The sequence below is a fragment of the Budorcas taxicolor genome, chromosome 10, assembly GCF_023091745.1.
Source record: "Budorcas taxicolor isolate Tak-1 chromosome 10, Takin1.1, whole genome shotgun sequence".
Classification (NCBI taxonomy): Eukaryota; Metazoa; Chordata; class Mammalia; order Artiodactyla; family Bovidae; genus Budorcas; species Budorcas taxicolor.
Genome location: NC_068919.1, coordinates 7,882,773 through 7,900,496, shown reverse-complemented (window position 1 = coordinate 7,900,496; position 17,724 = coordinate 7,882,773). Strand labels below are relative to the sequence as shown.

Below are 17,724 nucleotides of genomic sequence, written 5' to 3'. Positions count from 1 at the left end.
AGTCTTTCCCAGCATCAGGGTCTCTTCCAATGAGATAGTTCTTTGCATCAGGTGGCCAAAGTATGGGAGTTTCTGCTTCAGTCCTTCCAATTAATATTTCAGGACTGATTTTCTTTAGGATTGACTGGTTTGATCTCCTTGCAGTCCAAGGGACACAAGAGTCTTCTCCAACACCACAGTTCAAAAGCATCAATCCTAAGGCACTCATCCTTTTTATGATCCAACTCTCACATCCATACATGACCACTGGAAAAACCATAGCTTTGACTAGATGGACCTTTGTTGGCAAAGTAATGTCTCTGCTTTTTAATATGCTGTCTAGGTTGGTCACAGCTTTTCTTCCAAGGGTGGTGCTAGTGGTAAAAAAAAAAACAGCCTGCCAACACAGGAGATGCAAGGCACGTGGGTTTGATCCCTGGGTCGGGAAGATCCCCTGGAGAAGGAAATGGCTGCCCACTCCAGTATTCCTGCCCAGAGAATCCTATGGACAGAGGAGCCTGGTGGCTCCTCAGGGTCCAAAGAGCTGGACAGATCGGAGGGACTGAGACGTTCGCTTTCTTCATTCTCATCAGATATGGTTCTGAGACTCTTGCTAACTGCCCTCTGTTTTACCCATGCTGCCTTCATGAGCCTACCTGATGAGTTGGGACCTCAAGGCCACCCAATGTCAGTGATGCTCACATGGACCCTGAGGTCCCTCTTTCTATGCCTCGCTCAGAACCAACATGCCAGTCCCTGAGCCTAGTTACCCCGTCCATTTTCTCTCGTCTTGGAAAACTTCCCAGTAACATGCTGCTTGGTTCCCTGGGGAAAATGGAGGACTTCAGTTGGCTCCTCAAAACGGCCCAGGCTTTCTCTCCAACCCTGGCTGATGCACGATCACTTTCTCTATAGCAGCTGTTTTTATTCCACTCTTCTCCCAACCTTCTCACATCAGCAGATGACAACCTCCAATACACTTCCTCTTCCCATCTGATCCGAGGAAAGGATATCCATGTTCTTTACATCTGGGCAGGGCTGGGAAAGCTGGAGCTGCTTTGGCCAGAGATGAGAGCGTAATCCTGGAACCTCAGTGCACATCAACCTTACTTGAGTGATTTGGTTTTCTTAATCTGTTGTGTAAATTATTTGTTTATTTATTGAAGAATAGTTGATTTACAGCGCTTCAGGTGTACAGCAAGGTGATTCCATATACATACATACACATGCTGGATCATGGAAAAAGCAAGAGAGTTCCAGAAAAACATCTATTTCTGCTTTATTGACTATGCCAAAGCCTTTGACTATGTGGATCACTATCAACTGTGGAAAATTCTGAAAGAGATGGGAATACCAGACCACCTAACCTGCCTCTTGAGAAATCTGTATGCAGGTCAGGAAGCAACAGTTAGAACTGGACATGGAACAACAGACTGTTTCCAAATTGGAAAAGGAGTACGTCAAGGCTGTATATTGTCACCCTGCTTATTTAACTTATATGCAGAGTACATCATGAGAAACGCTGGGCTGGAAGAAACACAAGCTGGAATCAAGATTGCCGGGAGAAATATCAATCACCTCAGATATGCAGATGATACCACCCTTATGGCAGAAAGTGAAGAGGAACTAAAAAGCCTCTTGATGAAAGTGAAAGAGGAGAGTGAAAAAGTTGGCTTAAAGCTCAACATTCAGAAAACGAAGACCATGGCATCTGGTCCCATCACTTCATGGGAAATAGATGGGCAAACAGTGGAAACAGTGTCAGACTTCATTTTTTTGGGCTCCAAAATCACTGCAGATGGTGACTGCAGCCATGAAATTAAAAGACGCTTACTCCTTGGAAGAAAAGTTATGACCAACCTAGATAGTATATTCAAAAGCAGAGACATTACTTTGCCGACTAAAGTCCATCTAGTCAAGGCTATGGTTTTCCCTGTGGTCATGTATGGATGTGAGAGTTGGACTGTGAAGAAAGCTGAGCGCCGAAGAATTGATGCTTTTGAACTGTGGTGTTGGAGAAGACTCTTGAGAGTCCCTTGGATTGCAAGGAGATCCAACCAATCCATTCTGAAGGAGATCAACCCTGGGATTTCTTTGGAAGGAATGATGCTAAAGCTGAAGCTCCAGTACTTTGGCCACCTCATGCGAGGAGCTGACTCATTGGAAGAGACTCTGATGCTGGGAGGGATTGGGGGCAGGAGGAGAAGGGGACGACCGAGGATGAGATGGCTGGATGGCATCACGGACTCGATGGACGTGAGTCTGAGTGAACTCTGGGAGATGGTGATGGACAGGGAGGCCTGGCGTGCTGAGATTCATGGGGTCGTAAGGAGTCGGACACGACTGAGTGACTGAACTGAACTGAACTGATATATATATATATATATATTCTTTTTCAGATTCTTTTTCAGAGTCTTTTCCAAACCTGAGTGGTTTGTTAAAATGCAGACTCCACGGCCCTAGGGATGGATTTACAGGGTTGGAGCAAACCTCAGAAGCCTGAATTTACACGCATACCTCTGTGACCCCAATGTAAGTGGTAACTGAATTTAGAATCACTGTCCAAACTCATTCTCTCACTCAGATGATGGAGCTGCCTCCACTTTCACCCTGTGAAATGCCAGAAGCAGGAACAGCTAGATATTACAAATTATATGAAGGAAAAAAAAAATCAATCAACACTTAAGCCAAGCAAGACTGAAAGAGGAAAGTATGGAAATGACAAGAACTGTGAATTCTTGAATTCATATTCTAGCAGCTAAACAGGTTCAAGTTTCTTAGCAAAAACGAAAGATACATGACAAAAATGTACACACAGCTAATTCCTCCATACTAAGAATTCAACGTTTCACTAAAAACAAACTGAATTTACCAAACAACAAGCTTAATATTCATTTTTATTTCCATGTATTTCACCACTGAACTTTCAGTGAATACTTTTTCTGATTAACATGACTTAGAATCATGGGAGAAAAGAGCTGTCAACAGGCAGGAGATCTTTATACTAATCTCAAATCTGCCATTAATTCTACCATGGAATAGTGAGTTGACAAACTTCTCTGCACCTCAGGGTCCCTGTATACAAAATCAGGATTTGCACTCTTAGAAGAAAACAAAGGTGTTCAGAGCCAAAAGGCAATGGAAGACTGTCTTAGAAAGGCAAGAAGAAAAAAAAATCATTCTGTAACAAGCGTGTGCAGTTATTTGGCCCCCACCGGCCTTGCTTGGAGTCCCTCTATCTCTTGAATGATGACACTGTTCTCTGACTTTTGAGCATCACAGCATGAGGCAGCCTCGGGTGGGGAGGTTCATACAGGAAGGAAGAGACCTCAGTGGTGTTGGCTCTTCATACCTTTTGATGTCTCAACAAAAAAGCAAAGCATTCTTTCAAACCAGTCAAAACAGTGGCAGAACCAAGACGACGACTGATGAGTTGAATGTAGAATCCAGACATAACCAAGAAGATGCATCAAACTCTGTCGAGTGAGAATAAAATCTACACCATTGAAAAGTGTAAATTCCTACTAAGACTTTAAGAAGACTGATGGAAGAGAGACAGAGAAAAGAAAAGGATGAAGGGGTGGAGACCACAAGGTAAATTCTTCCCAGAACAAAGGACTAGCAGTAGTCACAGCTAAAACAAGCAAGCAACCAACAGAAAAGGGAAAAGGAGAGAAAGAAAAACATAAAGACAATGGCTCTATTTTGATAATTCTACCTAAAGTCAGATAGTGAGAAGTGATCAAGAGTGAGAACAAAGTCAGTCCACATAGAACCTAGAAACCAAGATCACACAAACCAAAGTTTTGAACTTGCAGCGAAGACATGATCAAAACACATTAAGAAATAAAGACGTGAGACAGTGTTCGTCTTTTTTAAGCACACAGGTTTTGAAGTCAGACAGATCTGAATTGGAATATAGCTTATGTCACCAGCTGATCATGACCTTAGAAAAATTACTTAAGTTCTTCCAGGGCTCAGTTTCTCCATCTATAAAATGGGGATAACCCTGTGTAAACTGAGTGTTCCAGGCACCACGCCTGGTGACTGGACACTCCGTGTGATAACCCCTGCAGTAAGGAATGTTTGAGGCCATGGAGAATTCCAAATACCTCCCAGCTTTCCAACTTCAAAAGCCCGAGAACCAAATGTGAACTCTGGGATCAGATGTCAGCTGCTAAACCTCTCCTTGTCTGGAGAAGATTCATATTGATTATTTGTATTTAAAAAAATACCTGTGCTCTGAGAAAGTATCCTTTCATTTGTCAGATCACATCTGACTGGCACCTTTCCAAGATATACCTAAGGCTAGAACACAAAAGATGTGAAATTAAAAGCAAAAAAGTCTCCCAGCTCTAGGGCCCAACCCTGGGCTTGGCTGATAGCAACCACACAATGCATCCTGCTGAGTCAGATAAGCCTACATCTGCCCCAAGGCATCTGACCTCCAAGCTCCTCGGATCCCTAAATCCAGTCACATGTCAAAGCCTTCGGCTTCTCCCTTACAACCTTAAAGTCTGTGCCTCCAACTCCAGCTCCACACTCCCTGGACACCGCCCAGCTGAACCTCAGCCCCGAGGCCCCAGCGCCGGCTCCACACCCCGGTAGGCAGGGCTGCCTCTACCCTGACTCCTCCGGTTCCATTCCAGCGTTGGTTGCTCTGTGGTGGCCGACTCTTTGTGACCCCACGGACTGTGGCCCACCAGGATCCTCTGTCCATGGACTTCTCCAGACAAGAACACTGGAGTGGGTTGCCATTTCCTTCTTCAGAGGACCCTCCCGACCCAGGGATAGAACCCGTGTCTCCTGCGTTGCAAGCAGATTCTTTACCGTCTGAGCTACCAGGGAGCTTCCACGCGTGTGTATCAATCGCTCAGTCGTGCCCGACTCTCTGTGACTCCGTGGTCACAAAGACCACGGCTCCTCGGTCCGTGGGATTTTCCTGGCAAGGATACTGGAGCGGTTGGCCATTTCCTTCTCCAGGGAGGGAGCTTCCACGGAGACACCCTACTGAGTCTCAGTGTCTCCTAGGCTACCCCCGACGACCCCCTTCTTCTCACAGCTTACTCCCCCTCCCTACCTCTAGGATGTGCCTTGGTGGGACCAGTCCTGGCCTACCAGAAAGGTCCTGAGTCTCTCCAGCCTGACTTCTGAGGTCAGCTGGTTAGAAAGCAGCCCCAAACAGATCAGTCCTCAGAGGCAGGCCCTCCCCTCCTAGAAGACAGACCCTGAAAAGGGCCCCTACTCTCAACTCAGCTGCACCTGCCCCCAGCCCCCATCCCACTAGCCTGCCAACCGCTGCACGGAGCAACTTCATCTTGTCCCCCTGGACAGTGGAGGTGAGGGTAGAGCCAGGGAGAGAATGAGGAGGATGAAGGAGGAATGAAGAATTATCATAGAAACATGAACGCTATTTATGGTTTGAAAATACAATTAAGAATTCCTTAAAATTTCATTAACATTCTGTATAGAGCAGCAACATGTCTCTTAATAAGCTGATTACCAAGGAAGATCCTGCCCTCCCAATTCCAAGTTCCTATTAGCTTTGCTTATAAACACAGTCATGGACAGCATCCTTAGGAATAAAGAAAGTAAGGTCCAAAAGTGCGGAGGAAGTCCAGGGGATTCTCTAAAGCATCTCTAGTCCAAAGATTCTTTTTCTTAAAGTCAGTTCAGTTCAGTCACTCAGTCATGTCTGACTCTTTGTGACCCCTTGGGCTGCATCACGCCAGGCTCTCCTGCCCATCACCAACCCTCGGAGCTTGCTTTCTTAAAGTATGTAATCATAAATACTCAAGAGTGAAGCAAGCACCTACTCAAGGCTCTCTCTTGCTTCAACATTTGCAACATTTCTCCTTTCAGAGCTGATTCTCCAGCTCACGACTAGGTAAGGCCAGCACTAGAGGCTTGATCTAATCCATGAGGTGTCCTTTTGGTATCTGAGTTGTAAGCACTGACACAAAAGGAATCACACCCGTGTTTTGTTTCCTTTCCAGGGCACACACAAAACTGTCCCAGACTCGATAATACAAAGAACAGCTTAGCTCACAGAAAGAGCTCTTTGAAGATAATATTTCTAAACAAGCCCATCACAGAGGCAAGACTTTTTTGCTTTGTTTATTGTCAGAGGTAAGACAGAAAAAGTAAGCACGGCAAAAGATTTGTATGCATTTTTCTCTTTTCCTTAAAAAAGGAATATCATATTTCAGGAACTTTTCTTGGGAAACAAAATAGCAGCCCCATTCATAACTACTTGCTCAACTGCAATTTGCAAACTCCCTTTCCATTTCTTGCCAAGATTCCCTCTCCGTTTCCTGACCTTCATAACGGCTCCAGCTGAATTTCCTTCCTCAATCCCCAAAGAGAATCTACCATCTTAAATTTTGCACAGTTGTCCTAAAAAACTAAAGAACTGAAGTTTATAAAATAGACTTATTTTCAAATATATTCAAATGTATTTTGCAGAGATTAATATGAAATCTACTCAGCAGTATTCTTTTGGCAAAGCAACTCCTTTAAACAGTGAGATGTTCTGGCATCAGAGAGAATCTTTCAAAGCCTGTGCATGTCTGCACAACCCCATGCCAGCAAAATTCACATAGCAAAGAAGCTATCAAGTTAGCTTTTAGGGCTTACCTAAAAAGAAAAGCTAAAAATCCATATAATATTATTTAATACGGTAGAGGAATGTACAGCTTAGTTTAAGATGGCTCACAATTCCCAAAAATCAAAGCATAAATCACCTTGGTACCATAATCATTTAGACCAAGTCATCATCTAAGTCCCAACTCGGTTTCTGACAGTAACAAAATCTATCCTCCCCCTCCAAAGTACCCTTTCTGGGGTCAGTTTCAAAAGGCTATATACATACCCTGGAGAAGGCAGCGTCTAAGGGGGCCCCCAGTGATCTTCACCTTCTTGAATTCATCCCTTTGTGTAATCCTTCCCCCCACTGAACACAAGATGGATTTAGTAACTTGATTCTAATGAATAAAATACAGCAAACTTCAGGCCGTCATTTCTGAGAACAGGTTACAAGACTGGTTTCCACTGTACGTGTCCTTTCTGGCTTGTTCACTCTGATGGAAGCTAGTGCCAGGCTGTGAGCTGCCCTAGGGAGGGCCCGGAGGGCAAGGGAAGCCTCTGGCCAAAGCACAGGAGGACTAGGTGAATGCCGTCGAAACACCCCATGTGCTTGGAAGAGGGTCTGCCCTGCTAGAATCCTAAGAGGACCACAGGGACCCAGAGCCAGGGGACCCAGGAAGCTCTGCAGATTCCTGACTCCCAAAAGTTGTGAGATAAGGCCGTTCCTGGCAGTCCAGTGATAAAAAGTCGGTGCTTGCACTACAAGGGGCACAGTTTCCATCCCCTGGTGAGGGAAATGACATCCCACATGCTCCCAAATGCAGCCACACACACACAAAATGCAGATAACTATTTGCTGTTCTAACTCACTGGGTTTGAGAGTAATCTGTTACACAGTCATGGATAGCTAATGCATATGCCAGACATCCTCTGCCTCCTGACACAAGTTAGGGTTAGCTCTCCAAGACATCATCTAAATCCTTTAGCCTGTACAGAAACATAGCTCCTGGAGTGAAGAGCCACTTCATAAAGGAATCATCTCTCTTTTTTGAGATATGCTCTGAAAATATGCCTTTCATTTTCCCTTCACTGCCATTAATATTAGTCATTTAAACTTAAGTCTCAAAATACTAATTAACTTCTTAAACTTTTAAGTTTAACTTCTTAAACTTAAGAAGTCGATATGTACAGACTTCAGAATTTTATAAACTATGAGCAAAGATTTCAGCCACACACAATCATTTTAATACACAAGCTACTCTTCCTCTCTTCATTCATTCATTGAAAAATACCCTCTACCCTTTTCTGGATATCTTCTAGTTTACTGTGATGGCATTAAATTAACTAGAATTGCTAGCCTTTTAACTCAGTAGGAGCTTCCCAGGTGGTGCTAATGGGAAAGGACTTGTCTGTCAATGCAGGAGGTCTAAGAGACTTGGGTTTGATCCCTGTTTTGGGAAGATTCCCTGGACGAGGGCACAGCCACCCACTCCAGTATTCTTGCCTGGGGAATCCCATGGACAGAGAAGCCTGGTGGGCTACAGTCCATGGGGGTCACACAGAGTCAGACACAACTGAGCAACTTGGCACACAGGCACACATAATTCAGCAGGTCACATATAGGGCAGCAAGAATTTGTACCATCTGATTGTAATAGAGAATTTTCCACTGAGACAAATACCAACTTTAACCTCCAGGTTGGCAGTCTAGCCAATCATCCATAATCCTGTCTACCATGAATCTAATTCATACCTTACTTGTTACCTCTAGAACTAAAACATACAGGAAATAGAATACAATCAACCCTCATCAGTAACAAAAATTCAGTGCTTGGCACTAAGTAATTCATTCAAATATGGAGGAGACACAATGTCACTGAGAGCTAGTAACTGGGTTATCTGATTCAGATGGGGATGTCAGAGAAGGATTTCCTGAAAAAAGTGAGCTGCCACGGTGACTCGGTCAGGAAAGAACCAGCCTGCAATGCAGGAGACCCAGGTTCAATCCCTGAGTTGGGAAGATCCCCTGGAGAAAGAAATGGCGACCCATTCCAGTAGTCTTGCCTGGGAAATCCCATGGACAGAGGAGCCTGGCGGGCCACAGTCCATGGTGTCGCAAGAATCGGACATGACTTAGCAACTAAACCAACCACCACCACCATCTGAAGACAGAGCAGAGTCTCACTCAATAAAGGAGAGAAAACAGGATCAACACAGTGCAAACACCCTGTGGAGGACAGAACGCTGACATGAAAGGGGGTGAATGCAGCTAGAAGATACAGCAATAGGGATGGGCTCTCGGTGAAACAGGAGATGCCTAAGGACTGGACTACGCAGAGCCTGAGTCCCCAGAGGAGTTTGGTTGTCATCCTCAGATGACAAACCACTAGAAGGGTTTAAACTAATCAGAATTTTGAAAAGATTCATCTGATAAAGGACTGAAGCAACCAAAGGAGTGGGGAAACCAATCAGAGACCACCACAGTAATCTAGCAAGTGATGCTGGAAGCCTGCAGTGGACTGATGGTGGAATAGAGACATGAATACATGAGGGGGATTTAGGAAGATGGGGGCTACATATGGGGAGATACCTATGCACACACAAAGAGAGATGAATACACCAAACGTAAATGAAGGACCAAATTTTAAACCTGTGAGTAAAAGCTTTAACCTCACAGCAGTGAACCTTTTTCGAGGAAGTGTTATTAGCTTGTTTGAGCTCCCATCTCCCAAAGTGACCCTATTCTGCCTGTTGGTACACAATGGATGCTCAAAAAAAAAATATCTGAAAAATGAATAGTGTTTAGACATCTCATGTGTGTTTGGAGTACCTTCTATGTGCATTTTATCTGCTAAATACCATTTAATTGTATTTCACAGTTTTCTAAGGACCTCTCCAAGCCAGGCAGAGCAAGGGAACTTTTCTTTAACAAGAGCTTTAATGCGATATAATTTACATACGTTTGACTCTTTCAGTTGACTAAAAACAATCCAGTGGTTTTTAGTACACTCACAGCATTGTGCAACCATCGCCACAATCAATGTTAGAAGATTTTAGTCCTGGCCAAAAAGAAACTCACACCATGAGCATCACTCCCCAAACCCCTCCACCCTGCCAGCCCTAGGCAACCACAAGCCTACTTTCTGTCTCTATGGATGTGCCTATTCTAGACATTTCATACAAGCGGAATCATAGCAATATATGTGGCCCTTTGTGTCTAGCTTCTTTCATTCAGTATAGTCTTGAGGTCCACCCATGCTGTAAATATGTAGCAATACTTCATTCTTTGTTTTTTAAGACTACTGTTTCAGGTTCACAGCAAAACTGAGGGGAAGGTACTGAGATTTCCCACATATCCCCTGCCCCTAAGACATGCCCCAGGCCTCTCACAGTATCATCATCCCCCACCTGCATGGAACATTCACTTTAATTGATGAACCTATATTGACAATCAGGCTTCCCTGATAGCTCAGTTGGTAAAGAATCCACCTGTAATGCAGGAGACCCCGTTTCAATTCCTGGGTTGGGAAGATCCCCTGGAGAAGGGATAGGCTACCCACTCCAGTATTCTGGGGCTTCCCTGGCGGCTCAGCTGGTAAAGAATCTGCCCGCAATGTGGGAGACCTGGGCTCAGTCTCTGGGTTGGGAAGATCCCCTGGAGAAGGGAAAGGCTACCCACTCCAGTACTCTGGCCTGGAGAATTTCATGGACTGTATATCCATGGGGTCGCAAAGAGTTGGACACGACTGAGTGACTTTCACTGTCATATTGACAGTCACCCAAGTTCATATCCACAAAATAACCTATACTGACAACCACCCAAAGTTCACAGTAACATTAAAGTTCACTCTTGTTTCTATACATTCTATGGCTTTGGACAAATACATCATGACACTTATCTACCATTGTGGTATCTCACAGAGTATTCCTACTGTCCTAAAACGTCCTCTCTGCTCCCATACTCATCTTCCTGATATTTCTACTGTCTCCATAGTTCTGCCTTCTCCAGAATATCTTATACATGGAGTCATATAGTATGTAGATTTTTTAGATAAGCACTTTTCACATCATAATATGCATGTAAAGTTCCTCTGAGACTTTTCATGGCTTGATTGTTTATTTCTTTTTAGTGCTGAATAATATTCTGTTGTTTGGATGTACCAAGGTTCATTTATCCATTCACCAACTGAAGGACATTGTGGTTGCTTCCAAGTTGTGCCTATTAAGAAAAAAGCTTCTATACACATCCCTGTGTAGCGTTCTGTGTGAACAGAGCCTTCATTCCACTGGGTAAACAGAAGGAGCACAATTGCTGGATGATATGGTAAGAATTTATTTTATTTTATTGGGCTCCAAAATCACTGCAGATGGTAACTGCAGCCATGAAATTAAAGGACGCTTACTCCTTGGAAGAAAAGCTATGACAAACCTAGATAGCATATTAAAAAGCAGAGGCATCACTTTGCCAACAAAGGTTTGTAAAGTCAAAGCCAGACATACATTTCCAGGAGTCATGTGTGGATGTGAGAGTTGGACCATAAAGAAGGCTGAGAGCCAAAGAATTGATGCTTTTGAACTGTGGTGTTGGAGAAGACTCTTGAGAGTCCTTGGACTGCAAGATCAAACGAGTCATCCTAAAGGAAATCAGTCCTGAATATTCATTGGAAGGACTGACGCTGAAGCTCCAATACTTTGGCCACCTGATGCAAAGAGCGGATTCATTGGGAAAGATCCTGATGCTGGGAAAGAGTGAGGGCAGGAGGAGAAGGGGACAACAGAGGATGAGATGGTTTCTATGGCATCACCAACTCAACGGACATGAGTTTGAGCAAACTCCAGGAGATGGTGAAGGACAGGGAAGCCTGGCGTGCTGCAGTCCATGGGGTCACAGAGAGTTGGACATGACTTAGCAACTGAGCAACAACAAATGGTGAGAATGTTTAGTTTTGCAAGAAACTGTCTTCCAAAGTGGCTGCACCATTTTGCGTTTCCACAAACAAGAGTTCTTGGTGTTCCACATCTTTGACAGCATTTGGTGTTGTCGGTGTTCAGATCCTGGCCATTCTGGTAGGTGTGTCGGGGTGTTCTGTTGTTTTATTTTCCATTTCCCTGATGACATCTGATGTGCAGCACCTTTTCCCAGGTGTATTTACCATCTTTGTATCTTCTCTAGTGAGGTGTCATCTAACGTCTTTCACCCTTTATTAATCAGGTTGTTTTCTGATTGTTGGGCTTGAAGAGTTCTTTATGTATCTTTGATAACATTCCTTTATCAGGTATGTCTTTCGAAAATACTTTCTCCCAGTCTGTGACTTGTCTTCTCATTCTATTTACATTGTCTGTTGTTGAGCAGAAACTTTTAAATTTAGTGAATTTAAAATTAAATCCATTTTTACCAGCTTACCAATGCTTTCTTTCATGGATCATGACATTGGTGCTGTGTCTTAAAAGCCTTTGCCATACTCAAGTTCATCTAGGTTTTCTCCTTTATCATCCTCTCAGAGTTTTACAGTTTTGCATTTTACACGCACATCTGATCCATTTGTGGAGAAGGCAATGGCAACCCACTCCAGTACTCTTGCCTGGAAACCCCCATGGATGGAGGAGCCTGGTAGGCTGCAGTCCATGGGGTCGCGAAGAGTCAGACACAACTGAGCGACTTCACTTTCACTTTTCACTTTCATGCACTGGAGAAGGAAATGGCAACCCACTCTAGTACTCTTGCCTGGAGAATCCCAGGGATAATGGAACCTGGTGGGCTGCCGCCTATGGGGTCGCACAGAGTCGGACACGACTGAAGCGACTTAGCACCAGCAGCAGCTGCTGATCCATCTGAGCCCACTTCTGTGAAGCACGCAAGGTCTGTGTCTAGATGCACCGCCTGTATGTGGATGTCCAGTTGTCCCAGCACCATGTGTTGAAAAGACCATCTTTGCTCCACTGTACTGCTTTGCTCCTTTGTCAAAGTTCACGTGACGGTATCTACAAGAGTATACGTCTGTGCTCTCGGTCCTATCCCACTGATCTATTCGCCCTTTTTTTCACCAGTGCCACACTGTCTTGATTACTGCAGCTGTACATTAAGTTTGAAGTCAGGTAGCATCATTCCTCCAACTTTGTTCTCCTTCAATATTGTGTTGGCTATTTTTAGATCTTTTGCTTCTCCCTGTGAACTTTAGAACCTGGTTGTTGATATCCACAAAATAACTTTCAGGGATTTTGAGTAGGACTGCGTTGTATCTATAGATCAAGTTGGGAAGAACTGCCTTGACAATATTGAGTCTTCCTCTCCATGAATATGGACTATCAGTTTATTCAGTTCTTTGATTTCATTCATCAGACTTTTGTGCTTTTCCTCATATAGATCTTGTATATAGTTTGCTAAATTTATACCTAAACACAAAGCTATGACCAACCTAGACATCATATTAAAAAGAAGAGACATTACTTTGCTGACAAAGGGTCTGTCTAGTCAAAGCTATGTTTTTTCCAGTAGTCATGCATGGACATGAGAGTTGGACCATAAAGAAAGCTGAGCACCAAAGAACTGATGCTTTTGAACTGTGGTGTTGGAGAAGACTCTTGAGAGTCCCTTGGACTACATGGAGACCCAACCAGTCCATCCTAAAAAGAAATCAGTCCTAAATATTCATTAGAAGAACTGATGCTGAAGCTTAAACTCCAATATTTTGGCCACGTTATGAGAAGAACTGACTCACTGGAAAAGACCCTGATGCTGGGAAAGACTGAAGGCATGAGAAGGGGATGACTGAGGATGAGATGGCTGGATGGCATCACCGACTCGATGGACATGGGTTTGAGCAAGCTCTGGAAGCTGGTGATGGACAGGAAAGCCTGGGGTGCTGCAGTCCATGGGGTCACAAAGAGTCAGACACGACTGAGCGACTGAACTGATACCTAAACATTTCATTTTGAGGGATGCTAAGGTAAATGGTGTTTAGTTGTTCATTGCTGGTACATAGGAAAGCTGCTGACTTATATGTTAACCTTGTATGCTGCAAGTCTTCTCTAATTGCTTATTAGTTCCAGGATTCTTTTATTATTCTTTCAGGTTTTCTATACTGTCAATCTTGTCATCTGGAAACAAAGATAGTTTTTATCTTCCTTTTCAAACTCAATAGCTTTTATTTCCTTTATTTCTTTTATTGCATTAGCTAAAATTTCCACTATAAAGTTGAAATGGCGTGGCTAGAGGGAATATCTTTGCCTTGCCCCTAATCTTAGTAGGCGAGTTGTAAGCTTCTCATCAAGAAGTCCGATGTTAGCTGTAGGGTTTTTTGTTAATAGTCTTTCTCAAGTTGAGGATGTTTCCCTATATTCCAACTTTCCTAAGAGTTTTTATCATAAATAGGTGCTGGATTTTGTCAAAATGCTTTTTCTGCATCTATTGATATAATTACATGATTTTTCTTATCTAGACAGTTGATGTGATGGAGCACATTTAATTTGACTTTCAAATGCTGAGCCAGCCTTGCAAACCTCGGATAAACCCCACTTGGTTGTGATTCATATAGTTGTTTTTTACATTGTTAAATCTGATTTGCTCATATTTATTTTATAGCTGAAGAATGCTTCATTCTACAGATGACTGTTTATTCATTCATCACTAGATGGACATTTGAGTTGTTTCTGCTTTCTGCTCTAATGAATAACAGCATTTCAGTGAATATTTGTGTGAAGGTTTTTATGTGGACATGGGTTTTCCATTTTCTTGGGGATATACCTAGTGGTGAAATTGCTGAACCAAATGGTAACACTGTATTTAATTTTTTGAGGAGCTGCCAGACTATTTTACAAAGTAGCTCCACCATTTTACAATTCAACAAATGGATGAGGGTTCCAATCTCTCTACATCCTTGCAAACAATTCTTTTTGATTATGGCTATCCTAGCATGAAATGGTATCTCACTGTGGCTTTAAATTGCATTTCCCATGAGATGGCTGGATGGCATCACTGACTCGACGGATGTGAGTCTGAGTGAACTCCAGGAGTTGGTGATGGACAGGGAGGCCTGGCGTGCTGCAATTCATGGGGTCGCAAAGAGTTGGACAAGACTGAGTGACTGAACTGAACTGAAAGACTGATGTTAAGCATCTTGTCTTGTTCTTATGGCTCATTGTGTATCTTATTTGGAAAAAAATGTCTATTCAGAAACTTGGCCCATTTTTAAACTAGGCTATTTACTTTTTATGTTGAGTTATGAGTTCTTTATGTATTCTGAATATGTCACTATTAAGCATATGATTTGCAAATATTTTCTCCCATTCCATGGGTAGTCTTTTTAGTTTCTTGGTGGTATCCCTTTGAATCAAGGAAGGTTTAATTTTCATGATGTCTAACTAATCCTTTTTTTGGGGGGGGGGGGGCTTGTGCTTTTGGTGTTGTCTCAAAAACCACTCTCTCAAAAACTCAAGGTTGCAAAAATTTACTTCTGTTTTCTTCTCAGAGATTTATAGTTGTGGTCTACACATTTTAATTATCATAACAAATCATTTTAAGATAATTTTTGTATGGTGTGAGGTAGGGATCTAAATTCATTTTTATGCCTGTGTACATCCAGCTGTCTCAGGATCATTTGTTGAAAGACTGCTTTTTTTCCCCATGATGAACTGTCTTGATCAAATGGTCATTAGGTTGAACTAGGCTTGCATTCCTGTGATAAATCCCACTTGGTGGTATATAAGCCTTTTCATATGTTGCTTAACTCAGTTGAGTTTGTTGAGAATTTTTGTATTTGTATTCATAAGGATATTGGTCTATAGTTTTCTTGAGGTATCTTTGTCTGGTATTGGTATCAGAGTAATACTGGTCTCAACAAAAAGAGTTAGGAAGTGTTTCTTCCTCTTACATTTTTTTAAAGAGTAGGAAGTTTTTTTGAATACTAACTCAATTTTTTTTTACTTGTTTTACATTTACTTAGTTTTCAAAATTTCTTTTTGAGTCAGTTTTAGTAGTTTGTATCTTTCTAGGAGACCATACATTTCATCTAGGTTAACCAATCCATTGGCATATAATCATTTATAACATTCCATCAACATCCTTTTTATTTCTTCTATAAGGCTGGCAGTGATATCCCCTCTGAATGAAGCAACTTTTAAATGGTCTGAGATTAACAATCACAGAATCCTGAAATTACTAAAACTAAAATTGAAGATATATCTATTGGACTCTTAACAATTCTGAATTTAAAAAAATTTTGAGTTACAGGACATATAAGCTAAATATCCTACCGGTTCTCACCTCTGGAAAGAAAAAATAGAGGCAAAAATACAGAACCCAACACATTTCTAGTTAAAATACACCAAAGTCAGTTCAACTGAAATAAACAAGAAACAGTTCCTGACTAAATTTTCACATTCTAAGTACACCATTCAATAGAAATTCAATATCCTAAAGCAACTACACTCACAGGAACACACACATGTATACACTTTAATACATCCAATAAGATAAATTCCTAATGCATTAACAGTGTAAGAGAATCAGGCAGTAAACTCTCTCAAATAAATAACTTTTTGAACAGAGACTAACTCACTCCAATATGTTTTGAGTTTAGGGCCAGACTTCTGTACACTATGCGTTCTGAAATCACAGCACACATATTACTAGCCAAATAATTTTCACATACTCCATAACCAAAAACCAACTTCCCAGAAAGTCATAAGAAGTGTTCAGATATTAATAAAAGATTCATGAATACATATTACATCTAAATCTCTACTTGCAAGATAAATTTAGGAAAACCATCTTAAAGGAAAAACTGTGTATTTTACCATCGATTCTTTCGATGAAACTGTTCCTAAGGAAGCTTTCTTCAAAGAACTTGGGCTGATTGTCATGCTGACTTTTTGAAATTAAAATTTAAGTACACAATTTTGAAAACACTAAAGATGACAAGCTTCCAAGCTATCTTGATACCACTTTGATACATTCAGGAGAAAACTATGCTTGTTATCACCATACACCTGAGTGGCACTTCAAAGAACACTTACAACCTTCTTCGTTGATTTTTAGGGGGGGAAAACCCATTAAGTAAGTAGGGCAGGTATTGGTAACATCTTTATCATCTCGTTAGAGAGGAGACAAAACTGAACTTCCCACAGGGTCGACCTGTCCTAGGTCACAGAGTTCAGAAATGATGAAGCTGTGACCAGAAAATCCAGTCTACTGACTTCCAGTCAGACACCTTTTCCTTTGCGTGACACTGCTCCCCACTTCTAGAAGCCTGGAGGCAAAAACTTAGAACTCAAAGTGCGTATCAGGAGGAAGTTTCCACTAACTCTCCTAAAGCTTTTTCACTGAAAATATGCTTATTTTGAATATCTGTGAATCCCTATCCTTATCTAACTATAGCCACAATTTGGCTAAAAGCATGTTTTTAATAATCTTAGACATACAGTGAGTCTTCAGTGACTTGCAACCTGTCAACTTCCAGACATGTTAAATAACCTTTAAAACTTAGCCTTTAGAGCTTAGAGCTAAGAGGCACTGTGAAAACATTAAACAATCCTGGAAAACCCCCTTTTAAGCAATTTTGAGGCCAAATTTGTGTGCGTGTCACTGGATGTTCTTCTACAAAGCACTGATTAAAATCCTCATTCTTTGAGCTCTGTAGGTAGCTATTTATAAGTGATCAGAGAGAATTAGCTCCAATGACCATTAACTCCATGTTTATTTTCTACAGAGGTAAGAGAGCTGGAACATATCTGTCCATGGAGCAATACTGTTGCTTAAACACAGTGCAAAGCATTAAGTCAGAATCTACCTCAAGGCATATGGGCATTGCAGTAAGCACCCAGCAAAGGACAAAGTTCTGATTCCCCTGATACAGAGGCCTGAGTGTAAATACTTTCTTTATCTTCACTTTCTCCTTGGAGAAGCCAACATTTCCTTCTAATCTAAAAAGTCAGTGCGATTTTCAGAGACAACATACCTTCAGTGAGCACACACCCATGAGTTAAAAAGGAGACTGCTGTCATAAACCTGCTCTCTACCTTAGTGAGCGATGGACTTCCGTCCAACATGCTGTGGGCATGTAGGAATATATAATTACACAGTAATTAATAATAATAGTGATAATTATAATCACTGGGGTAGGGTTGGGAAAAAGATCTGAGGACACTCTGAGGAAAAGGAAGT

At 42.1% G+C, this 17,724-nt stretch overlaps 1 protein-coding gene across 1 annotated transcript in view; it reads right to left on the bottom strand.

Annotated features, from left to right (window-relative positions):
• Window positions 1-17,724, bottom strand: part of IQGAP2 (IQ motif containing GTPase activating protein 2) — a 258,660-nt gene that overhangs the window by 240,539 nt on the left and 397 nt on the right. The gene's annotated exons all lie outside the window — the stretch shown is intronic.